This window comes from Saccostrea echinata, unplaced genomic scaffold (assembly GCF_033153115.1).
Source record: "Saccostrea echinata isolate AGI-Se365-2 ecotype Australia unplaced genomic scaffold, CSIRO_AGI_Sech_v1 ptg000002l, whole genome shotgun sequence".
Taxonomy (NCBI): domain Eukaryota; kingdom Metazoa; phylum Mollusca; class Bivalvia; order Ostreida; family Ostreidae; genus Saccostrea; species Saccostrea echinata.
The window spans coordinates 26,685,731-26,711,959 of NW_026889751.1; the positions used below are offsets into that span (position 1 = coordinate 26,685,731).

The 26,229-nt window shown below is 32.9% G+C and overlaps 1 long non-coding RNA gene across 5 annotated transcripts; it reads right to left on the reverse strand.

Moving 5' to 3' along the window:
* Window positions 1-910: 910 nt before the first annotated feature.
* LOC133202130 (uncharacterized) lies at window positions 911-24,319 on the reverse strand. Of its 5 annotated transcripts, none has more exons than XR_009723207.1 (11): window positions 24,214-24,319; window positions 17,973-18,189; window positions 15,533-15,629; window positions 14,908-15,012; window positions 5,763-5,946; window positions 5,460-5,579; window positions 5,257-5,356; window positions 4,970-5,152; window positions 4,227-4,290; window positions 4,000-4,134; window positions 911-2,371 (listed from the first exon to the last, which is right to left on the reverse strand). It is a non-coding gene; the product is annotated as an uncharacterized LOC133202130 (long non-coding RNA). The 5 variants fall into 5 exon arrangements; XR_009723199.1 differs by having other exon boundaries at window positions 4,227-4,310; XR_009723204.1 differs by lacking the exon at window positions 17,973-18,189 and adding an exon at window positions 19,231-19,292 and having other exon boundaries at window positions 4,227-4,310; window positions 24,214-24,314.
* Window positions 24,320-26,229: the final 1,910 nt, after the last annotated feature.

Genomic DNA, 26,229 nt, shown 5'->3' on the forward strand with positions numbered 1-26,229 from the left:
GGGGGGGGGGCAGAAAATACAACTTAATACCCGAAAATCTTTGGCAAGCAAGAGAAATAGGTTTACTTCAAAAAGTCGAAAATCCTATTGGTGGGTTGAACTTTTGTGAACCCTCCAAAAAATTTCTTTACAATAAAATGACCGCATTTAAATACAGAACAAAACAGTGTGTGTATGGGGGGGGGGTTAATAAACACTTTCACAGTAAATTAAAAATAAAACTTTTAAGTTTGAAAAAAGGAGGGGCCAAGCTACCCCTCCCCTCTGCTTTTACGTCGCTGACGGCAATGAATTGCCGAGTGTGCGTTGATTCAAGACTTGCTTCGTCAAGAATATTCGTTTTGGGTTTTTTTTTTCTGTTGCATTGAGTAAGACAAGTAGAAATTGAAAATCGTTCCCCAATTTTAATTGCAATCATTATGTTTTTTATGATCTTAAAGAGTTTATTTTTTTCTTAACAAGAATTTTATAGGATTACAAATTACTTAACTACTGTTCATGTAATAACATCTCGTTCTTTTTTATGTGGATGACACCACAACCAGCATTCAAAGGAAAATTTACAATAGTAATATAGTATATTCAGAAAAGGGGGGGGGGGTAGCCTCCGCGTTCTACGGACCTGAAATAAGGGGAAAAATAATGATCCCTCTTATTTATTCTTGCAATTTAATGACTTCAAAAAACTGAAATTACTTTGGTGGGGAAAGTCTACTTCATTGTTTTTTTATGCATAACATTCTATCATTTCATTTTCCAATTCAGCATTTAAAAATCCCATTGCTCAGATATGTTGGTCTCTAAAACCATGATTTTTTACGAAATGCAGTTCATACAGCACCCTTTAGTTTTCTTATCCCTTTGCTCAAATGTTTTACAACATTTTGAAAGATCAAACAAAAAAGACGGTTTGTTTGCATGAAACAATTTAATTGCATCAACTATACAAAAAAGTACATAAAAAGAATGCTGACATGAAATAAGATACACATGTATAAGCCAAGTGTTAATAGATAATTCTTGCTGTTAATTTTTAAGGTATCCAAAATAAGTTTATTTTCACAGAACAACCAAGGACAATCAGTCAGTATTTGTGCAAAATATAGTGGCATTTTCTTAGTGCATTAAACAACATACAAGTTTTGAAATAAAAAAAACTCTTTAAGCTTAAAGCTGAAAACCAAGCAAGAAATATAAATATCACGCAGTTAATAACTTCCTGTGTTTAAAATGCAACAAAAGGCCCTAGGCTATGACTATTACCTGAGTATTATGAATTTCTCAGGCTGTGGTCATTTCAAAACCGCCTGGATCTAGAAATCTAGACCCATGCAACAAAAATCGTAAATTTTCACAAGAATTCTATATTTATTATCATATTGATGCAGCTGAACTCCTAGAAGTTCAAAAGTAAAGATGATAAGGTATACTGGCTAATACTGTATAAAACATTCTAATTTATGACTAACTCTGCCTTTTCATGGGCCTGAAACATGAAGAAGCCTTCAATTAGAGGGCTAAGCATTAATTAAGATTAATTTTAGAGGTCCATGTTTGCTTTGCTACGAATATGGATTATTCTAATGGACTTTTGAGTTTGATTACTATTCATAATCTTCATATTTAATTTTATGCCTGCTAGTTTGCCTGCTAGATGTTCACCAGTAAAGGATTTTTTAAAACTTCAATTTACAGCCCATAGCAAGGGTTTCAAAAGTAGGGGGGACTTCAAAAAATATCTGACAAGCAAAAAAAAAACATTATTTACTGAACTGACCTTATTGCAACAAAAAGGGGGGGGAGGAGCAACCAGGATATAAAGGATACTTTACTATAGCAAAATACTATACTCAGAAAAAGTGGGGGGGGGGGGGGTTCTATGGGCCTGTTGCAGTGTCAATATAAATAGGTAAACCTTGCATGAACAATGGGTCATGAGCGATAAATTTCACAAATTTTGGTTAAAAAATAATTACTTGCTTAAATTATGCAAACAGCTGTCTGCTACATGTCCATGAAAAAAAAATTTATAGGATATATTTTTTCAATATTCAGCTCCATCCTGAACCTATATGCAAAAATGAATCTCACAATTTTTTGTACTTAAAGAGCTATGGGCTTATATGATATGCATACTATCAACTGCCTGCTGGCAAAACTTCTCACAAAAGAGACATGAATGTTTTTTATTATCATAGTTTCCAGACGATGTTTTTGGCCTCTAAAAACCTGGTCTTTTGCTTCTCTGACTGTGGTAAAACTTTGCCGACATCATCATGATCATCTTCACATTCACTGTCCTTTTCGCTGTCACTTGCAAGTGCAGCTTGTTTCTGCTGCATTTCAGATTTGAGAGGCTTACTGGGCATATCTGAAATTATTATATATGTACATGTATTGACAAAAGGGATTCATCTTTATTTTTATAGAAGAGGCCAATGGGCCACATGGCTCACCCAAGTCACAATGGCCCTGCACATTTCCCCCCTATATATCCCTATGTAAAGCTTTGATTGCCTATTATGGCCTCATCTTACCCATTCAAACCTAATGAAGAGGTATGAAAGTTGTTTTTCCATACTTCAATCTGTTAGGCATGATTGAAACACTCTATGTAAGCTCCTTATGGAGATATTTATAATTTATAATGCTGGCTAATGAACATCATGTTAATGTAATGCAAAGGAAAGTAATTTATTTAAAATGAATTTTGTCAATTTATCAGACTGTGATCATGTCTGGAGAAAAAAAACAACTTATGGAATTAATCCTTAACTGTAATAAAGAAACAGTCATACTTAAAATTCAAGACAGAAATTCTGCCAGAATTTTAATTCACTTTAAACAATCTACATATTGTACAATGTAATACATAGCACCTTATACAAGAGGCCCATGGTCCATGACACCTGAGCCCTTTTGCAAGAGAAAAGCAGAAATCAGTTCAGTATTGGAAAGTTTGAGTAATTATACAATTGGTGCCACCCTATGCCCTGTGGGTGATGATTTGAACAAACCTGAAACTACTTCTCCCATCCTACCCCTTGATGTTATGATTTGAATAAATTTGAATGTACACTACCTGAAAAATACTCCTGTATTAATATAACAAATCATGGCTTTGTTGTTCTTGAGAAGAAGGCCTTTAAAGACATTTTCTATATAATTCCATGTAAAAGTCTTATGCCCCATTGTGTCCCCACCCTTCTGCCAGGGGTCATTTGTTGATAAAACTTCAAGCTACATTACCTGAGAATGCTTCTGTATTAATATGACTTGTCATGGCTTTGCTGTTCTGGAGAATAATTTTTCTGGCCCACTCAGACCTGTTTAACTTTTCTAACTGATGTCAGTATTCTAGAAGTTGTCAGTATTTTGAGCAGTTTGTCAGTAAAAATGCAACTCAGCTTATTAGACATTTTTATATGAAGAACCCCTTGTTATACAAATACTAAGCACTAACTACGCAAGTCACCATATGCTGTCTACTTTTGCTTACATATTTTACATTTGCCGTAATTATATTGTTTTTAGATCATTTTTGATAAGACCACTTCAATCAACAAGCTTCTTTATCAAACTGATTGGCAAATTTCGGGAACGACTCTGATTTTTTCCGTCTTTAGGGAAAATCTGTATATTTTAAACGTGAATCTGTAGAGCACTTTTTTACTCGAAGATTCATGGAAAATACTAAAAAGCTGTACAAGTAAACAACTCTGCCCATTGTTTCTGGAGAAAATTTTTTTAAAGATGCCATCAAATTTGCACTTATTTTTGATTATATCCCCTTAAAATAGGGTGATGCCTTTCATGTGAACAAACTTGAATCCCCCACCGAAGAATACTTTGTGGCAAGTTTGGTTGAAATTGACACAGTGGTTCTTGAGAAGGAGCTGAAAATTTGAAGCAACAGTGACGCTGGAGATCGACAATGGACAAACTTTGATCAGAAAAGCTTACTTGAGCTTAAGAAAGTTCTGTTTTCAGCTTTATTACCAAGATCATTAATGGTATCTTCATCACAGCTTTTTTCATCGCTTGAAGGATGGTATGATTCATCATCATAACCATCATCATACTCGTCTGCTTCATCACTTAAAAGTGGCCCTGTATCATGTCCTATTTAAAATTCTAAAAAAGAAATTATCATTTTAAGACTGTTCATTTTTATGGGGTTAACTTTTAATTTGTAACATCGAAACAACATCATAAATATAGATTACCATTCTCATTGACAACATCATGACTGCTGCTTTCATTTACAAATGATTGGTGTGATTCCTCATCCTGCCCAATTGCAAAAGACTCTGTCAAAACATTCAAATTAGATATTAAATTGGAAAATAACACTTTTCTTAAAAAGTAAGATTCAAATTTATGAATACAATAGGGGTTATCTATTTTTTTCTTTTTGCCTTTACTATGCATGCAAAGAAGAGTCCCATGGGCTACAACATTTCCCATGTAAAAGAAGCTTTTCTTAATGTTTATAAAGAGTTTTTCTCCTTAATTTTCTCATGCAAAATTGTGAACTCATATTATGACCCTATCCTAACTCTAAAGGGTCTCTGAATCCACTATCCCCCCCCCCCCTCCTTCCTTCCTCCCTTTGGCCATGATTTGAACAAAAAGGAAGCTACAAGAAGGTTTAAAAATACTTTTTGTGGTCCAGTTGTTCTTAAGAGGATTCGTAAAGATTTTAACCAGTACATAAATGTATGTATATATTTCAAGGTAAATCTTTGATCCCCTATTGTGGCCCCATCTACCTCAAAGGCCATTTTTTGAACAATTTAAAATCTTTATTACATCAGGAAGCTTTCACATAAATTTCAGCTCCTGACCAGTAAAGTGAGAGTATTATGGGCTTTGAGAAGAAAATACACATTATGGTTTAATTTGACCTCCAAATCTTTTTTCTAGTACCATAATAGTGTACGATACATTTATTAACTTGACAACATACCAATCTTCTCCTGGATTTTGTATGCTGGTGAGCACAGACTGGGCTCACAGTTTCCAGCAAAGTTATCAGCTGTAACTCTAAACTCCCACTCTGAGTCCTGAGGAAGATCGGTGACAGTAAAGAGGGGTCAGTGCAGGGGTACTCATTTCTCTGTTCCCTTAAACCTCTCTTCTACAAGGTAGTCTACAAAGATAATCAATATTATCAACTGCTACAGTGTTTATGTGGTTTTGAACAGAGATCAACATTTCCCTTTTTCTTTTTTTATTCTACTTTTAAATTAGTACCTGTAATTTTACAGCCACCATTATGTTTAGGTGGTTCCCATTTCAGAAAAAGTTAGAGAATTGTTGACAGCCTCTGGTACACCAGGTGGCAAAACCTTGGCTAAAATAAAAGTTTAAAAACGTGAAAGAAAAAATAATTGAAAATAATGTACAATATGGTAATTGTTTTTTAAAATGTTATAATTTTTTTCAAATATACTTACTGTATTTGGGCTTGGGAGTTATGGGACCAATCACATCACTAGACTCACTAATTTGAAAACCTTCAAGATTCTTGGCCTGTATGTGGAAGTTGTATTCCTTGTCCTTTTTTAATCCCTTCACTGATGAAAAAACTCTCAAATTCAAGTTTTGTAAACAAAACAAATTTCAAGAATCACTTTTGTAAAACATCTTTTCACAGTTTTCAGCCATAATATACTAATTACATGCAACAAAAGGACATGTAAATCCACTTACTAGTTCATAAGAAAGATACATGTGTCAACAAGTAATCAGTTACTCACCCTCATAAACACACTCATCTACTGGGTAGTCATTAGCCTGCCTCAAGTGGTGGGGTCTTCGTATTCTATGACATATCCTATAATCTTCTTAAAACCATCATTTCTTGGTTTGGTCCAAGAGAGAGATTGACAAAATCTTCATCAATGTCGAAAACACTTGGATGTCCAGGAGGATCACAACAAGCTGAGGGAAACATTTAATATTTTCAAAATTTTTCAACCCAGTTCATCATGCAAGCACAAAGACATTCTTTTAATTGTATACACCAATCAATGCTCGAATCTTAACATATCCCTTCATATTGAAACGAAGTCTTAAAGTTTGGAATTCATTTGATATCTAACAATTCATGTTCAACAGAATTATTACTTCACTTCAGCTTAGCTTCAGGGGAGAGATCAAAATTCATACACATCTACAAAAACTAATCAATCACCTGAAAATGAATTTCTTTGGCTACCACTTAAATATTTAGATGACTTGCAAAATAAAGTGGACAGACAGGACAGTATATATAGCTTGAACGAATAGGGATATACTAAAATACTTAACTAAATGTGCATTCTCAACCAAATTTGTGCACAGTGCACTATTTAAAGAATGTCCATACAAAGTAGTCAAACATGTCAAAATACCAATCCCAAAGATCTTGAACTTAGCATTTTACAATTTTTTCCTCATAAAAATAGACGAATTCAAAATTTGATGAAAAATATTAATGCTCTCAAACTAGGAATAATTAACATTTTTGGTGGAATGGCTCTGTTCAATGGTACCAGTTATGGAAGAAAAAAAAATGCTGCTGTTTGTTCTTTATCACAAAATACATTGTATTTAAAAAAAAAATTCCATTTCTTTTTTATTTTAAACATTTTTTCCTTTATATTCCCACAAAAAACTTTAATCCACTATTGTTGTGCCACTCTACGGGTACCTCTAGGAACCATGATTGGGAAAAAAATTGTACAGCACTTTCTGAGGATAACAGCTAGGACATTAATATCACTAATCAATGTCCTGTTGTGACATACATTCCAATGAAAAACTTCAATCCTTCATTGTAGCCCTATCCTACCCCACTGTAGATGCACTTCATTTATTTATTTTTAATTACAAAAAGACAATTGAACAAACTACCATGTTATGACCGCATCTTATTATGACATTTTTTTTTATATGTTGATGTAAAAAAAATATTGATTCCATACTGGTTCCACCTACCCCATTAAGTCAGATTTGAACATGCAAACTTGAATCTATACCATGTCAGGACACTTCCACATAAGTTTCAATGGTTTATAAAAAGGAGACTTTTATATGAATCAAATTTTCACTGTTTCATAGCTACTTCTCCTTGAAAAGTTGGTCACCATTCATTTAAACAAATTAAAATTGCTAAGTGGTTCTCCAGAAGAAGTAAAATGCTCCTGAGCTTTTGAGTAGATTTTTGTCTTAACCTATATTTCCACTTTTGCATAATGTTTTAGTTCTTACAATAAATTTGGATTCTACAATACCAATTAAAATATATTCAGTTAAAACTCCATGATTAAATTCCATACCAAAAGCATTAAGTGAGGAACTACTGTATGTGTACTTAAAAAAGCAGGCTTCATATTTTAGGGGGCCCTTGGTGCAGACAACAATGCCCTAATTCATGAATACCACTAAGAAATCATTTATAAATACAATATATGGTAGGGCTGGGACGATATATCGAGATATCGATAATATCGATTCAATGTGAGGATGATACGCATATCGATACGTATGAAGAAATATCGACATATCGCCCAAAAAATTCTGACTTGTGTTTTTCTTTGTTTACTTAACATTTTGGGTTAAATATATAAAATAAATATGCTTAATATAAATATAAATATGAAATACATAATAATTAAGACCACTTGTGCAAAATAATTAAGTTTTACAACAGATATGCAACTTCTTTGAATAAATTATTCTTATTTGTGAAGAAATGTTTTGTTCATTTCAATATAAAAAAAGAATTTATAACCAATTAAACATATCGTGATACATATCGTATCGTGGCTCAAATATCGGGATACGTATCGATATAGAAAAAGTTGTATCGTCCCAGCCCTAATATATGGTACAGACATTTAGAGCGCTAATTCATGATGTCGCCAACACCTCAAAACCCAGTGATTTCGCTAAATTTTGAATACACTATTTTATGGACACATACAGTATATTTTGTGGCGGAAGGTTTTTTTTAGAAGAAAATGATCATTTCTTTCTCTTTCAAAGTATTTAAAGTATGCTAAGTTTGGATTCCTATTTTTCCATGCAACCTACACACAGAGTTATTCTGAGCCATGAATTGTTTTATGCTGGTCCTAAATTATATATCAAATAAAATATCATGAATTCTATCATTATATTTGATAAGTATAGCAAATATATTGTGAAAATCCAGAAAAAAATTAAATTAAGCTTAAAATTAGCACTATTTTGGTAATATCTAAAAATTAACATCACAGACCCCCACTTTTAATTTTCTTTTCTGAATATATAAAATACTTTTAACCATTCTTCTTAAATTCAGTAAAATGTCATTACTTTCAAGATATTTTATTGCTTGGTAAATTTTTTAATGCCAGAAAAATATTTTCTGAGTGCAAAAAGGTCAAATAATTGAACTTGCGAAGTAATTTGAAAATTTTTTGTTGTCACAAATTTTAATACACCTATATATTCAAGGTGAAATAAGACTGTGTTTGTTCCCATAATTTATTTGAAAAAAATATTGGAGGAAAAACTTTAAAAATTGATTTCTGTGTAAGACGTATTTACAGTGCAAAAAAGTCAAACTAAATGCTCAATAGCGCCAAGAGAAGCACATTAACCCCTATTTTTTGTTTTGATTTTTAATTAAGCTAGGTGTGTAGATTCTAAAAATATACTTGATAAAAGATTCTCATTACTTTTGAATTTAAAATTTCAAAATTATGCTTTGTAAAGTAGAAATCTGGTGTCTGATTATAATCGATAACATTGAAACACTAGAAGCTGATTCCAAACATTGATCGAAAATGAAAATAAACCAATGCAAGGAAACTCACAACATCTGTGTGATAAATGTATACAGACAGGGAAACTCACTACATGTGGGTAAATAATGCACTCTGGCAAGGAAACTCACTACATGTGTGTTAATAATGTACTCTGGCATGGAAACTCACTACATGTGTGTAAATAATGTACTCTGGCAAGGAAACTTACTACATGTGTGCAAATAATGTACTCTGGCAAGGAAACTCACTACATGTGTATGATAATTTTAAACAGACAAGGAAACTCACTACGTGTGTGTAAATAATATACTCTGGCAAGGAAACTCACTACATATGTGTAAATAATGTACTCTGGCAAGGAAACTCACTACATGAGTGTAAATAATTTACCCTGGCAAGGAAACTCACTACATGTGTGCAAATAATGTACTTTGGCAAGGAAACTCACTACATCTGTGTAAATAATTTACTCTGGCAAGGAAACTCACTACATGTGTGTGATAATTTTAAACAGACAAGGAAACTCACTACATCTGTGTAAATAATATACTCTGGCAAGGAAACTCACTACATATGTGTAAATAATGTACTCTGGCAAGGAAACTCACTACATGTGTGTGTAAATAATATACTCTGGGAAGGAAAATCACTACGTGTGCAATTACTGTCCTCTGACACGGAAATTCACTACATCTGCGTGATAAATTTTAAAGTTAAAGATAGAAACTCAAAACGTCGACACAAATACTGAGGTATGTGACTAATGCAGAGATTATTAGATACTGTACGTAGCATGAAAAAAATTGCTGGCTTCACATCAATGTTGCTATGGAATGAAGGAAAAAAATATACTACATGTTTCGTCTTTGATGAAAAAAGAAAAAAAAAAAATAAAAAAGATAGAAATAATGTTATATTGTAATATATTTCAATACAAAATTTAATATTGCAATGTATCCAAGGTATTGTAATAGGATTTTTAATTTGCAATACCTAGCACTTAACTATGAACACAATGAGTGATTTGGCAATGTTAAAACAAACTACATTTCCTTTGCAGTAAATTCATCATCAACTTGTTCCTACTATGGATAAATTATATATGGCTCAACTAGTATTATAAACAATGAAAGTATATCCCTGAATAGAAAATAGCAAAATTTATATTTTTTTCCCTAAAAATGTATGTCTGTAACATGAATATATTTCATTCAGAATGAAAGTAATAATAAAGAAATAATCCTTGAAATATTATGTTTTTTACGTTATGTCAAAAATCTTGACGCGAGCCCATTGCAGAGGTTTGAGAGAGGAACGAACGACTACTCTGCATAGGAGATTGGTAAACAGCAACCCCCCCCCCCCCCCCCCCCCGCCAAACAAACAAACAAACAAAACAAAAAACATGATATAATATCTAATCATAATATTTAACCTCCTGGGGTAGTGAACTCTATAAAACATGTTTAGTAGACTTATCTATAATGCATATCATAGAAGAAATATGGAATCAAAATAATCATCCCAAATTAAACATACATGTATTAACCATTAGAGAGAATCTAGGTAATATGTCACTCCAGTTTGTTTACTTTGTACCCCATTGGTTTTTCTGAGTTGAAATCATGTTTTTATTTCAAAATGAAATGCCATTTCACATTCTTTTGACATATAATTCAGTCTGTCTTTAATTTGATGAAGCTTTTAAATTGGATTTGCATCTCATAAGAATCCTACAATTTATTCTCAAATACAAATCAATCAGTGTTTTGGAAAATCCTTAAGTAAAAGCAAGAGGCCACTCAATCTCATTCATAACAGTATGTCACTTCTTTTCATATCCATGCTCAATACATTTCACTCTGATTCTTATTCTTCATAATTTCAATACTTTTCCGATGCTTCATTGTGTTAGCAATGTATACCAGTTCTTCTTACTTTTATACTAATTCCAGTTCTTAACTACTGTAACATTATTTTTAAATTTGCAAATTAAATCTCTGTTACATATATCAATTTAAATATTTTTGTTGTAGGCAACCAAGAATTCAAGTAATGTGAGAAAAACAAAATGCCAGTAATATGTCTTCAATTATGTCATAAAAATGACTGTGGCCATCCGAACCGAGCAGCATCCAATCTTATAATTATGTGTTGATACTTATAAGTGTTGTCAAATCGGACAATTTTTAGTAACCGGTTACTCGCTTACTTTTCTGATCAAGTAAACGGTTACACGGATGGATTTTTTTTTAGACCTTTAAACATCCTTGCTCATGGTATGTATTCAATAATAACTGTAATATATGTAACGTCATTACAATTTCCATGTTTAACATTTACATACTGGCCAATATCAAACGCAAATGCACTGTAGATGCATTTCATTTATTTATTTTTAATTACACAAAGACAAATTAAAGCTTCTAAATGAATTTGTTCTTGAATATCCTGTAATAGTTGGCAATTTTTGCGGATGTCCTAAATATAAACTTACTTTAGTTTTGTTTCTGTGTATGTTAATTTCATTTTACATATTTTACACCTTTCGGATTTAAATTCTTTTAAAACATTTCGGAATCTATGCTTTTGATGGCTGTGGAGGCATCTTGTTTAAAATTAATCCTGTACTGTGGACTAGCACAGTATAAGTGAGGTAATTATAATTAACCCAGGTTTTCTACATTGTATACTGCTTGGCAATCAAAGCCATCGATTAGATAAACTGTGAAAACTAAGTGTTATCAAAACAAATCGGTCATGTTTGTGAAACGCTAGATCAAGTCTAACGTTAAATAACGGTAAATAAAATGGTAGAGGTGTACATTCATTTCTGAACAAAATAACATTTCTTTTCTACTTTTGTCTATATATCCGAGTAACTGAGTAGCAGTTTTACTATCTGATACTCGCATTGTTTGCTGATTAACCGGTTAACCAGGTACTCGTTGACAACACTAGTAGAAATGGTTAAAATGGCATCACACAAAATAAAGATAAATTAATTATTCAAACAACAGGGAGTAATACAGTAAAACATGCTTACAATAGCAAAGAGCTGGGGACCAAAATATTTAATTCTTTATAAACATAAACTTTCCATTTACAACACTTTTAAATCTATGGGGAAGGAAATCACTTCAATGTAAGCATATTAGGGCTGGGACGATACAACTTTTTCTATATCGATACGTATCCCGATATTTGAGCCACGATACGATATGTATCACGATATGTTTAATTGGTTATAAATTCTTTTTTTATATTGAAATGAACAAAACATTTCTTCACAAATAAGAATAATTTATTCAAAGAAGTTGCATATCTGTTGTAAAACTTAATTATTTTGCACAAGTGGTCTTAATTATTATGTATTTCATATTTATATTTATATTAAGCATATTTATTTTATATATTAAACCCAAAATGTTAAGTAAACAAAGAAAAACACAAGTCAGAATTTTTTGGGCGATATGTCGATATTTCTTCATACGTATCGATATGCGTATCATCCTCACATTGAATCGATATTATCGATATCTCGATATATCGTCCCAGCCCTAAAGCATATAAATTCATTTTAAGCATGTTTGCTATAACAATGTTCTGGCTGATTGATTTGAAAATTTTATAAATGGTTCTTCAATGATGTGCACAATTTAGGAGACACTGCAACAAATGGAAGCTAGACCACTGCTCCTTGATGAAAATATATCCTTGTTCGTAACCTTATTATAAATCTAGCTTAATAGTCAGACTGGGTGAAGCCTATCTTTATGAAGTATTGATACTGATGGTGGCATTACATAAAATCAAAGGCCTGAAGGCCTGAGAGATGCATCGCACTGAATGTAGAAAACTCAAATTTTTTTACTCAGAAAAATTCGACATACATCTTGAGGGAACGAAAAAAAATCAGGAATAAAAATAAAAATTAAAAATATCATTTCTTTAAGGTTAAAAAAAGATTTTGAGTCGTGGCATTTTTTTAGTCGGTCGGAAGAGGGCAAACAAACATTTTTTTAAAGATAGTCTGATATATCAATTATAATTCATTGATATTTAAATTAATCTATAATTGATTTTAATTATACTTTTATTTTTTTTTATTCTTTCATTATAAACATAGTAGAAAGATGAAATAATGAACAAGAATTTAGAAATGAATGATTATTGAATAATTCTATATAATTTCATATCTGAATTTTTTCCGTTTCTTTCATTATGAGCATTTTTTTTTTAAATATCAATACTTTGTCTTAGACTAGTTTTATCAATCAAAATGACATAATACGTAAACCATAGTGGGATACATGAAATGTTCATATAATTCGGACTGAAAAAAAAACAATCGGGAGTGGTATACGGTATACTATGAAACACGTTTCTTCCGATATTTTCGATAAAATTAACTCAAAAAGTCTTTGTTTATACGGTATTAGTAAACCTATAAATTGAAATCCACTGTCATTGCAATTTTTTATCAGATATTTTATCATACTCAACTGACATTTTACCAAAAACCGATCATTTCACCGTTTCGTGTCACCCTTCCTCGTGGAATTTTTTTCCCAAAACAGTCTAGACGAACTCCAAAAACAGCTTTGCTTTTCCGGAAGTAAGAAATTGAGACTGAAAAAGACTTCGAAAATAGAGTCCGCGCATGCGCACACGCACAAAAAATAGCGATTTTTTGGCAAAAATGATGGGTCTACAAAAACTTGTAACTGTTAAAAACTTGACTGAATTTTACACATATATTAGCATTCCAGTATTTTTATTTGTGTACGACATCTGAATTGAACGCGTAAGTTCTTACCATGGTTATTTACCGATTTTTTTTTATCACATACCAACATATATTATTATGAAAACATTTTTAAAACTATTAGCTATCAAAATGAAATCTTTAAAAACCACTCTTCTAGAAATTAAGGTCACAACATGTCTTCTAAATATAAACCTGTGAATATCTCTGCTCCGTAGTGAAAAATGCGCATTTTCTAATTAAAATACATACAAGCTGGGTGTCTTCAAAAACAAGTAAAAGCACCTAGATATCGTAGGAACAACATAAAATTTAAATCAAGGAGACAATAAATCAAATAAGAAAATAATTCTTACCGGCAGTATTGAATTCGATGTCGTATAATCCAATTTACTACTATGCAAGAGTTTGAAGCAATAAATAAGTCAATATCCACAAAATAATTTCATAAATATAATTATCCATTCAACAAAAATTAAAGTAAAGTCACAATGCACTAAATACTGCCATTATGCAGCCGTATATTTGAAGAAAGCGAACGACAATCCATCGTTTGTTTACATCGGACGCCATTTTGCCGCAATGCATGATGGAGCCAAAGACTTCGTTTTCGGAGTTCACGCCGTTTTTAGAGTTCGTCTTGACTGCGAAAGGTGGCCCTTGTTGCAAAAATTTATTCAGTTGAACATCTTACTATTCGTTTCATCAAGTGAAAAAATAAATTAATGATTTCCCTTCTATTTCTATAAAAACAACCATCTTGTTCCTACTGTTAGTGATGTTTTATAAAATAAAATTATTGTATATTTTTCTCAGATATTCGTACAAGTAATGTCGTATTACAAGGCCTAATAATTTATGGCAAGAGCTGTTGCGATGTAAATAGATCTTACTCCACGTAGCACATGTTTGTTTGTTGTTGTTTTCTCTCTTTCTCTATTTTTGTTTTGTTTTGTAATTGTTTCTTTTTTGTTATCTTTGTTGCTTTCAAAGTATAAACAACATATATATGTGAGATTTTATGTTATTTGGTATTTAAAATAGACAATGAATATCACCAACTTGTCAATATACATTTGCTCTATTTTCAATGGCGTATTTAGAATCAATATTGTGGAGTCCTTTGTCGCCGCAGTAATTGAAAAAAAGAAATGGGGGTCGACTGCAATGAGGCCACATCGCTGTTAGGGATGCGCCTCAAAAAATAGTTTGTGTCCAAAAACATGTGAATAAACATGATAAATATTAAATCCCTCTTTATGACATTATGATATCATGAAATTAGCTTAACAGAAGACTGGGTAGTGCAACTTGTATAATTATATTTATATATATTACCTGAATTAATCTCATCATCATCATCACTGTCAAATGAATTTCCATTGAATTCCCAACTAAAAGGGTCCGATTCCACTTCCACATCTGAGCTAGCCATTTGGATGTCTAAAACATCAAAGCATTTAGATTCAACATCACCTTTTAAAAATTAAAACTGTCTTCAAACAAGAGGCCCATGGGCCACGATGCTCACTTTGGTCAAATAGGTTCAATAAAAGACTTACTTATAGACACAAAATATTACAAAAAAATTTATCAATTCAGATTCTGAGATCTTATTTTCCAGGTATAAGTCTTCTGCTAAATATGTCTTTGTGTGACATCATATTGTAACTAGGGGATTGCTCTAAAATCAGCCCCAGTATTTCCAATTTGTTTAAACATCATTTATGTTAAAAATTATACAAAAAATATTTTTTGGAAAAAATATACAAACTTAAATTTAAATACAGATCAATCTGGATTTTAACTTTTTTGCACAAAACTATAAATTAAGAGCATATAAAATTATAATCATGTAATGAAAAAATATGAAATTCAAGCAATATTATCATTCTTTCTACATCCATCCACTTTACAAAACAAAACCACAGATGTTGAGAGTAAATAAATAATATAAACTTACTTTTATAGTCTGATATAAATTTGATCTCAAAACCTTTCTGGTCAAAGCCAGCCTGGCAGTAAAAATCTGCTTCTGACGAAGGTGACATTCGTCTTCTCTGAAAATAGATGTGATCAGGGAATACATAAGCTTTAATTCATAACATACTATATAAATGGTGCCTGTTTTGGAGGGTAACAAATGAAATTGACACCCTTTTGAAAACCATTGTTAACATTTTGTTTTGTCATTGAAATGATCCCTCCTGAAATATTTTATCGACCAAATATTAGAAGATTTTTTTTAAATTTTAATCAATTCTTTGCCTGTAATCAAATGACCACCAAAACTTGTGTTGGATCTAAGGGAAAACAAGTTTCTTGGTTGACTAGTGATTCTTTTTACAAAAAAGTTAACTGTTTATTGATTTTTTTTTAAAACATATAAACATAGGTAATCAAAGATTACAAAGCTCAATGAATGGTACATGTGTTATCTATAAGTAAGGTAAATCAAGGTTGTACCAAGGTTGTACCAGGTTGTAGGTTGTAAGGTTGTACCAATTTTGTGTGAGATCAATTATCAATGCAAGTTTGGTTAAAGTAGGACTTATAGTTGCATGGGAATAGACCTGCTCCAAAAACTTTAAACTTAAACTGTTTACTCATAAAGAAAATGTAGGTCAGTTCCAGCATCCATAGCATGTCTGGTAGTGTCCATCCCTAGTTTCGTCATCCATGCAAGTTTAGTCATAACATGTCATATAGTGATAGAGCTACTCCAAAGACATTACTCTGGTCACATATCTGAAAAATGTAGGTCAGATTCAGCATCAAAAGCAAGTCTTCTTGTGTCCATCTTTAGATACATCATTCCATGCTAGTTTGGTTCTGGTAAGGCTAATAATTACTCATCTGGAAAATAAAGGTTAGATCCAGCATCCAAAGCAAGTCTGGTAGTGTCCATCCCTAGGTGCATCCTCCATGCAACTTTGGTTCAGGTAGGGCTTAGTTGCTTGGAAATGCATGGACTTGCTCCAAAAACTTTAACCTGGTCACTCATCTAGAAAAATTTAGGTCAGATCCAGTATCTGAAGCAAGTCTAGTATTGTCCATCCCTAGATGCATCATCCATGTAAGTTGGGTCCAGGTATGGCTTATAGTTACTTGGGAATGGACTTGCTCCTAAAACTTTAACCGGGATGCCGACACAAACGAAAATCAATAATTATGATTTGCCATCTAAATCACATGTTCAATTTCAAGTGTGATTTACAACATTTTCATAATTTTATTCGGTAAACAAATAAAAAAAATTACAAATTCATTTTTAATGGACCCAAATTATAGCTTGTATAGCCACTGTATTAGTGTAAAATGTGCACTGTGCCATTTGGCTGACCCCACAAAATGCAAGAAAGCCTGATTTTCTAGTTTGTAAGTTCATTGCAGTCTGCACTCTTGGTATTCATCATCGAAATTAAATGATATCCATGATGTATCATATAACAAGAGGCCCAAGGGCCTTAACGGTCACGTGAGTATAAAACAATAATCCATAGAAGATCCATAGAGTATAAAATAAACTGATAGAACCTTAATTTGTTGCCCAAAAGCAAGAAAAATAGGATGATCATGATCTTTGAAATAATTAGTCTAATATTCAGTAACAACTTATAAATTAAGTTCTAATCTGTCCCCCATTTAGATTTTTTTCCTATAAGTTTTATTTTCTAATATGCCCCCACCCTACCCCCGAGGGTCATAATTTGAATAATCTTGAATCTACACTACTGTAAAACACTTTTTATTCACAAGAACTTTATTTTTGCGTAATTACGTAAGACAGTGTGCTCGTGAAAATTTCATTCTCACTTATCTTAGTATTCCTAAAGATTATATACAGCAAACACATTTCGTGAATATTCTGTCTCACTAATGAGGAGTCAGTGACTATCTCGCGAAAATGAAGTGTCCCGAAAATTTAGTGATCTACAGCACCTGAAGATGTTTCTGTATTAAAATGACTAATCATGGCTTTGTTGTTCTTGAGAAGAAAATTTTTAAATGATCTTTCATATATATTCCTAACTAAAATTTGATCACATGTTGTGTCCCCTCCCTACCCCAGGGGGTCATGATTTGAACAAATTTGAATTTACATTACCCAAGGATGCTTCCATATAAATAAGACAAATCATGGCTTTGCTATTCTTGAGAAGAAGATTGTTAAAGATTTTTCCTATGTATTCATATGTAAATCTTTGATCATAAATTGTGGCCCCACTCTATATTACCTGAGGATGCTTCCATGTAAATATAACCAATCATGGCTTTGCTGTTCTTGAGAAAATAATTTTTTCAAGATTTTTCCTACGTATTCCAATGTAAAAATTTCATTGTTCATTATGGCCCCACCCTCCCCGGGGATCATCATTTTAAGAAATTTGAATCTACACTACCTGAAGATGTTTCTACATCAGTTTCATCTTTCTTGGCCCAGTGGTTCTGGAGAAGATTTTTCCAATGTATTCCCATGTAAAACTTTGATCTCCCATTGTGACCCGCCCTGCCCCCGGCAGGGGTGTGCAATTACCATTGCCCAACGCTCAGGGCTACCAATTTTAGAGGTTGGGCTATCATAAATCTATACTGCATTAGCCTGTCGGGCTAGTAAATCTGAAACGAAAGTATATGTATATTTACATCGACTGAATTGATGTACGAATTAACTTGTTGTAAAATCATAATCTTTAATTCTTTTCAACATATATGTATTGTGTGTTGCTATCGCCAGTCGTTTCAGTGACTGTCACAATTATATTCAATAAAAATAGGGAGAAGTACCTGACAATAACATAGTGGAAACCATTATTTGTTTTATTTATTTCAACTTAATTTTTTTTTTTTTTTACCTTTTTGTTATACTTATACATGTATTGTTTTCGGTAGTTAATGGGCTAGTGATGATTGTCAACCTCGAGCTAGTAACTTTGTTACTTCCACTAGCCCAGGCTAGTAACTAATTTTTGTAATTGCACACCCCTGCCCAGGGGTCATGATTTGAACAAACTTGAATCTACACTACCTGGGGATGTTTCCACGTAAGTTTTATCTTTCTTGGCCCAGTGGTTCTGGAGAAGAAGATTTTTAAAGATTTTTCCTATGTATTCCTATAATGTAAAACTTTGTTCGTCCATTGTGGCCCCACCCTACCCCTGGGAGTTATGATTTTAACAAACTTGAGTCTACACTACCTGAGGATGTTTCCACATAAATTTCATCTTACCTGGTCCAGTGGTTCTTGAGAAGAAGATTTTTAAAAGATGCCATTAATTTTTCACTAATTCTTAGTTATCTCCCCTTGGAAGACGGTGTGGTGCTTCATTTGAACAAACTTGAATTACCTTTACCCAAGGATACTTTGTTGCAAGTTTGGTTGAAATTGGCCCGGTGGTTCTTGAGAAGAAGTTGAAAATGTAAAAAGTTTACGCAAGACACACACCCGCACGACGACGGATGAAAACAGATACATGTAGCAATAGGTCACCTGAGTGACTCAGGTGACCTAATAAAATCAGAGCCACCAATCAACATATTGACATCCACTGGCTAAGCAACAAACTTTTCCTCTGATGTGGTTCCTAACTCCAAAATATCAAGTCATTTTGCATGGCTGCACCACAGATTTATGAAATTGATGCATATGGAAAATATTACCTTAGGCCATTCCAAGTTTTTTCTATGTTTAGCATCCACCCATCTTTCAAATACTTCCCTACCTATTCGCAAAAAACACACAAACCAAAAAGTAAAACACAAGTCATTATAGCCATAAAAATGATGTCATTCAAAGAATATGATTCCATTAATCTATTTTTCTCGTAGAAATATTTATTCTTCAGCAAAATCAAGGTATTAAATGCTTAAAATATTCCAAATATGGCATATTGTAGACAAATACTTAGAGAAATTGACAGAATTCAGTGAATCGACCAGAATAAACAATTTCAGGACTCTTGATTTTGTTTGTTTGTTTGTTTTTTTTTTTTTGTTAAGGGATGTCAAAAAATCCAAGGCACACGCGGACGCTAAACATTGAAAAAACTTGGAATGGCCTTAAATGTACAATGAAATACCATACTAACAAATTCTAATTAATTATCTAGGCTCGCTCTTTGATCTCTAAAAGTTGGCATTAAAAAATGATTTTGGTTTAAATATATTTTATTCTAAATACTTGCTGTAATAGATGACAAATCTCCATGAAGTTCTAAAAACAGAAAATTTATTTCCACATATCTGTTATCAAGGTGGCAGGGGATAATTTTTCTTTTCAATGCCAAACATGTGCCGAGGGGGTAGGCATATGCATGAGGTCAATAAAAACAGATCATAGTTTGGGGCAGTTTTTTGGGTCCTAATTAATTGCATTTCATATATCTATAGCTCAAAAAATGTGTCAACGTATAACATGTAACCTACATATTAAAGTGCACATGTACCGAAAATGCACTTGGAGGTCTCCAAAGATTTTGGCTTGTTTTTCCAAGATTTGGACTGCTGTCGCACCTATACAGCCCATCCCATTCCCGAGCGAGCAGGATAAAACACCCAGTATTCTGTAGAACAATGCATGCCCTAATGAAAATTCACCAATTGATCTGGGGCCATTCACCTTCCCTCTGAGATGCACACCACGGCTTTTCAGCTGAATTTCCTCTGCGACTGACCAAATGTCTTAGTTTTGCATTTACAACTCTATATATGCTAAGCATCAGAGTGACACCTACATGATGCACATCATTTTTCTCAGCAAGCTCTGCTACACTGCACATGTACATGTATCCCATAATTATTCTATTCATTTTTCTACATAAAATATCACATCAATCAGGGGATATCTCAGTTTTTAAAAAAATTTGACAGCGTGTACTAATCTATAGTATGAAACTATACCCTGCCACCCAATGTCATATGGCCATAGTCAAGTTGTACCCAAGGCAATTCAAATCTTAACATGTTAACATACAAGCATATTATGGTTTTGAGTTGACACAGATAAATGCTGTTTTTATTCTCACGGATCAAAAAGTTCCTTGATAAAATGGTTTGCTTAACGGATAAAAGTTATGTAATTGATCCTAAAAGTTTCCTTTTATTATATTTTGCTAGTTGTAAAGGGGTATATAATAAATTTATCATTATAACAGTAACTTGATCCTGAGACCCATATTACGTCTCGTTGACAGGCGCGGATCATCAGATCAAACTCATTTGATCTGATGATCCATGCATGTCAACTTGACATGATACGGCTCTTCGGATCAAGTTACTATTATAATTATATATATAAACTGGCCTCTGTTCTTCTTTCAGAAAATATCATAGGCTCAATTTCGTTGAGTCAATAATTTGGAATATCCCATAATTATCTCTTAATTTGAATCACTTAAACATGTTAAATCAACACATGCCCCTGATCGGCCGAGAATTGCAAAATTTGGTGGTAATTTGCTTTACATTTAGATTATTTTACAACGTATACTTTAAAATTTATTAAATATCCATTCCAATAAACAAAAAGAACAGATTACATTTATCGGAAAACAAATTTTTTACTGAGAATAAACATAGTTTGAAAAACTTGTAGTGTTTTGGGCGAGTAAACATGGTACTGAAGGAGATGCCTATCCCGTTAGTATATAGATCCCTGACTTAATGCATAGAATAATGATTATACGTTAAAAAAGTGTGTTATAAAATTTGCATTGTCTGTTTATGATACGGAATACAACAGATCTAGGGCCTATAAGTCAAAAAATTTATTTGTTTATTCATTTGAAAATTTTGTTACAATTCCAGGAAATGCAGACATGGCTCTTCTTTATAGTAAAATTCTGCGCCAGATTTTCATTTTGCTCAGTAAAAGTTCACTTCAATTATAATGCCCTGTTCACACGGAGAGTTTAATTCGAATTAAACATAAGTTACTGCAAATTAAATTTGAATCGCATTCGCACAGGGAATTTAATGCGAATTAGTTTAATTCAAATTAATTAACTGCACATTAAATTACTTCGCATTAGCTCCGTGTGAACGCTAAGCGAAGCTAATTCGAATTAAATTTTGACGCATGCGTAATGGCACAATTAAGTCACATGCCACATGTCTGTGGACAGATATGGATACTTATGCTATTTTTTAGTGGAAAACAAAGTAAAATTATGTTAATCACTGAAATGTGCATAGAGACTATGACAGAATGTAATATGGGTTTGCTGCGCATAAGGCAACGTGATTTGAAAATGACATCATAATAGCCTTACTGAATAGCCTTACTGTAGAAATAAAATTTTAATTCCCATTAGTTTACTTCGCATAAGCTGTAGTGTGAACACAATTTAATTTGCATTATTTTAATTCACATTATTTACTTCGCATTAATTTACTGCGAATTAAACTCTCCGTGTGAACAGGGCATAACAATTTAATGCATGTTACTGTCAATCAAAAATTGTTTTAATCAGTAAATCATGATGCAAAAACTAACATAACTTGCAGAAGTCAGCATAAACAACTTCACTAGCGATTCAAGATCCCATTCAAAAAACATTGGTAATGTAATGCAATATCATGCACTCAAGTGTATAATATATAATTTTCTTATCGGTATTGTAAAACAATTGATACCCCATATGAGTTCCACATGGTGAAAAGAAGGACCCTTGACATGACCGACTTGCTAACCATACATGACCTCGGCCACTACGTGGCCTTGGTCAGGTTAATTACAATAATCTAACTGTGTCTTGGGACAGGCCCTCACTACAGTTAGAATCCCTCCCATATACCAATAATATAGCAGAAAATTGCAGAATCGCTCCGAAATGATTTTGGAGAAAATTAATGAAGTTGCATTGAAAATAACAGTCAAATTAATCATAAAAAACCTTTTGAGACTGTAAATACCTTTCATCTAAAAATTTAATCCATATAATGGAAGAATTCAACACTTTTTCACCAACATTTTTTACTCGTTTCAAATTTACACAAGATGTTGACATTCAGAACTCTCGGGATATTTCATAGTAAATGCACAAAGTTAGAGTTATCTCCCGTATTTTCTTTGCTACATAGACAATACACGGAATGCATTCTATTGTTAAACAGGGTCCGTAGGACATTTATCATTTTAATGATAGAACATTCTATCTATGGTCAGGTCAGTTCACCTCGTAGACCAAGTCTTGGGTCCGTATTTCACCATGTTGACCTCAGAAGAGGTAATAAAATGTTATTATTATACCTCTATTAAGAATACTCAAATTTGATTGGCTTTTTAGAAGGCTTTTAAACTCAATAATGACTCCAAAAAGTACCGTTTACAGCAATAATGACCTAGGAATCATTGCACGTGGGGTATAATGACCGGTCAATAAAATTAATGACCGCTAAAAATGACCTGTTAATCCAAATTCCATTCAAATTAAAAAAAAATATGCATACAGTAATGATTGTACATTACAAAAATTGCCGTTATAAAAATATGTATAGTATTTTTAGGATACGGAACACGATTGGCCTTTAGATGCGTCATAACATTTATCGTTTTCATTGAAATTAACTTTCGTTACAATACAATGTCAAATTCAACGAACGCAGACTCGGCTCTCTTGTACAGTAAAAGTCTGCACCAGATTGTCATTGTAGTCGGGAATGGTATCTGTGAATTTATAAAAATGCAATGTTACTGACAATCACAGAGTGTTTTAATAAATCGGCGGTGCAAAAACTTACAAGACTAGCAGTCGAAAAGTAAACAACTTCACTAGCGAATCCCGATCCCGATGGAACACTGACAACAGTTCGTAGGTCTTATACATGTAATTGATTATTTTAGTAATTAAGCTTACAAAAATTGCCTTAACTTATATCGGTATAATAAAACAATTGATTACCCCTTATGAGTTCAACATGGTAAAATAAGGACCCTCGACCTGGCCCACTCGCTGACCTGACCTGACCTCGGCCGCTACGCGGCCTCGGTCAGGTCAGGTCACCTCGTGGGCCAGGTCTCGGGTCCTTATTTTACCATGTTGACCGCATAAGGGGTAATTAATTGTATAATATTGTTAAGTTATGAGTTGTCATCAATTTATATAGGGGAGTCAGCTTGTAACAATTCTCCTGGTTACGAGTTGAATTTTGTCGTTTCATTAATATGAGTTGACCTATTGGGTTTGATCTGATCTACTCAACATGCTAGAGGTTCACGGCGATATACTTTTGACTTGGCGCTCCGAGGTATATAAGGAGCGTAGGGACGTTTAACCGAGGCTCTTACTTGTAGGAGGAGATCTGACCTAGATACGATCATACGAGGCTGGTTACGAGTTGACCAAAAACCCTTAAACAGACACTGTAACTTTTCTGTGTTTCCCAATCCCAAACAAGGATAGACTGTAATGCAGGCCCAACTGTGTTCATTGTACGTGTATAAAAAATGAATAAAACGGGCACTATAAAGATTATCGTTCCGAAAAATTGACACATACAACTGACCTAGTTCGAATTTTCTCAACTAAGTGACAACTTTCCAAAGTTCACAGTACATACGATGAACTTCAAGCATCTTCTAAATTTCCATCTTCAAAAGTAACAAGAGAAGATTTTTATACTTTAAAGCTTACAAATACTTACAAAACTGTCTTTCATACGCAATGCAGTCTCAGTGATCAGTTCATGTTCATGTTGTAGGGTGTTACCTTCGCTTAACTGGTTCTTGTGAACTTCCGGTAACCAGCACATTTCTGAAAAGTGAAAATCTTGTAATATGCATGCAATATTTATGACTTTTAGAGTGGGACAGTTGCAAAGTATGATGGCAAAGGTACTTATTTTGGCCATTTTAGGGTGGGACAAGTCATTTTAACAACAAAAGACCCTACATACATAATCTATATAACTCAGTAACTGTAGGGCAGTGGCGGATCCAGAAGGGTGTCTAAAGATTAAGGGCCTGGGACACAAATCATACATGCAATATTTAGCAACAACAAAATAAAAATTTCTTAATCTTTATACGAATAATTTTGGTTAAACAGGGGAGTTGGCGCCCCCCCCCCCCGAACCCCCTCCTAATAAATGTCCCTGATTTTATTATGAATTGAGAAAAGACTCATGAATACATGTAGTTATTCAAATACATGAAATAAACCCTCAAATCACAGGTTCCTCCTAGTTTTTGGACAATTTAGACCTGGCCTTCAGTGCAAAACTGTCAAATTAATCAATATAATCAAATTATCAGGAAATTAATTAATCAATTTAGATTTAGAAAGTATGCTACATTTAAGATTTAGACAGTATGTTAGAAGCATATAATATACTTTTAGTCAAGAGTGTACAGGGATTTACCCTGGATTGTATTCCATACACCTTGAGGCTGAATCAAGGGTGTAGGGGATTTACTCTGTGTTGTATTCCATACATGTGTGCAGAAGGCCCCAGTGCTTTTTAACTATGCCTTGTGACATCACAATATTTTACCTTCAGCTCAAGCTGTACATAGTACATGTATACTAAATTACACCAGTTGGCTTGCTATACAAACAAATCTTGTATTACAAGTTAGCTTGCTGCTTCAGCCTCTGAGGATGTATAGAATACAATTTACCAGAGGAAAATCTCTTTACATCCTTGATTGAATTGCAGTGGATATATCCCTGCTAGAATTACAAGAAAAACAATCCAATGCATGTCATATTTCCTTAGAAATAAAAAATGTCATGGTCAAGTAAGATTTTATACAACTTTCAAACATTTTCAGGTTGCATGATATCCAAAATCATGCACTTTTAAAATTCCCAAAATTATTTCATTTAGAAAAGGAAATCACCAAATATTTTGCAACTGAATGGAGTCTGTACCCTTCAAGTAGTAGCCATCTATATCACAGCCTCAACATGGCTGATGAAGGAGAAATTTAAAGGTCATATTATATTGTATATATGTACAGGGGTATTTATGAACTTTAATTTACTTTGATTTAATTTTCATACAAAATGAGGACGGGAAATATATTCTTTCACTGCAGTGGAAGGTATGAGACCAATTTATTTAAGACTTTATAAATCTATGTTTATGCACTGGTCCCACTCTGGTGAATAATATTGCCTAGTCTCTTATTCATGGATAATAAATTTGTGGAAACTTGAATGTAATTGATATTGCAATTCAAATTATCCTAGTAATTAAGAATACGAAGCCAAATATACTTATTAAGCAGATGTTGCATTATTTTGTATGCTTTCTGTGGTTCATGACATTATGCTGAAAATTCTTTCCAAAAAATATTTACTTGTACATACGTATGTTTATCTAGAGTGTTCCAAGAAAAAACATGTGTTGCCTGCTATATAGGCTCATAAAAGTTGCAAATAAATCTAAGGATGGTCAGGTATTTGCTGTACAGTGCATAAAAAAATCCACAAATAGGAAGGCTCTGATAGAAATTGACAATATAATAGAAAATGTTGAATATGATTCCCCTATCCTCAAAACTAAACAAAATAATATTACAATTAAATCAGAAATAATTATAATTTAATGCATGTTTCCAACAATCCTCTGAAAGTCTGACTATCCCTATGATATTGACTTTACTACACTTGAATTTAACATTCAGCTGATTTTCAAAGGAAATACTTAGTATTT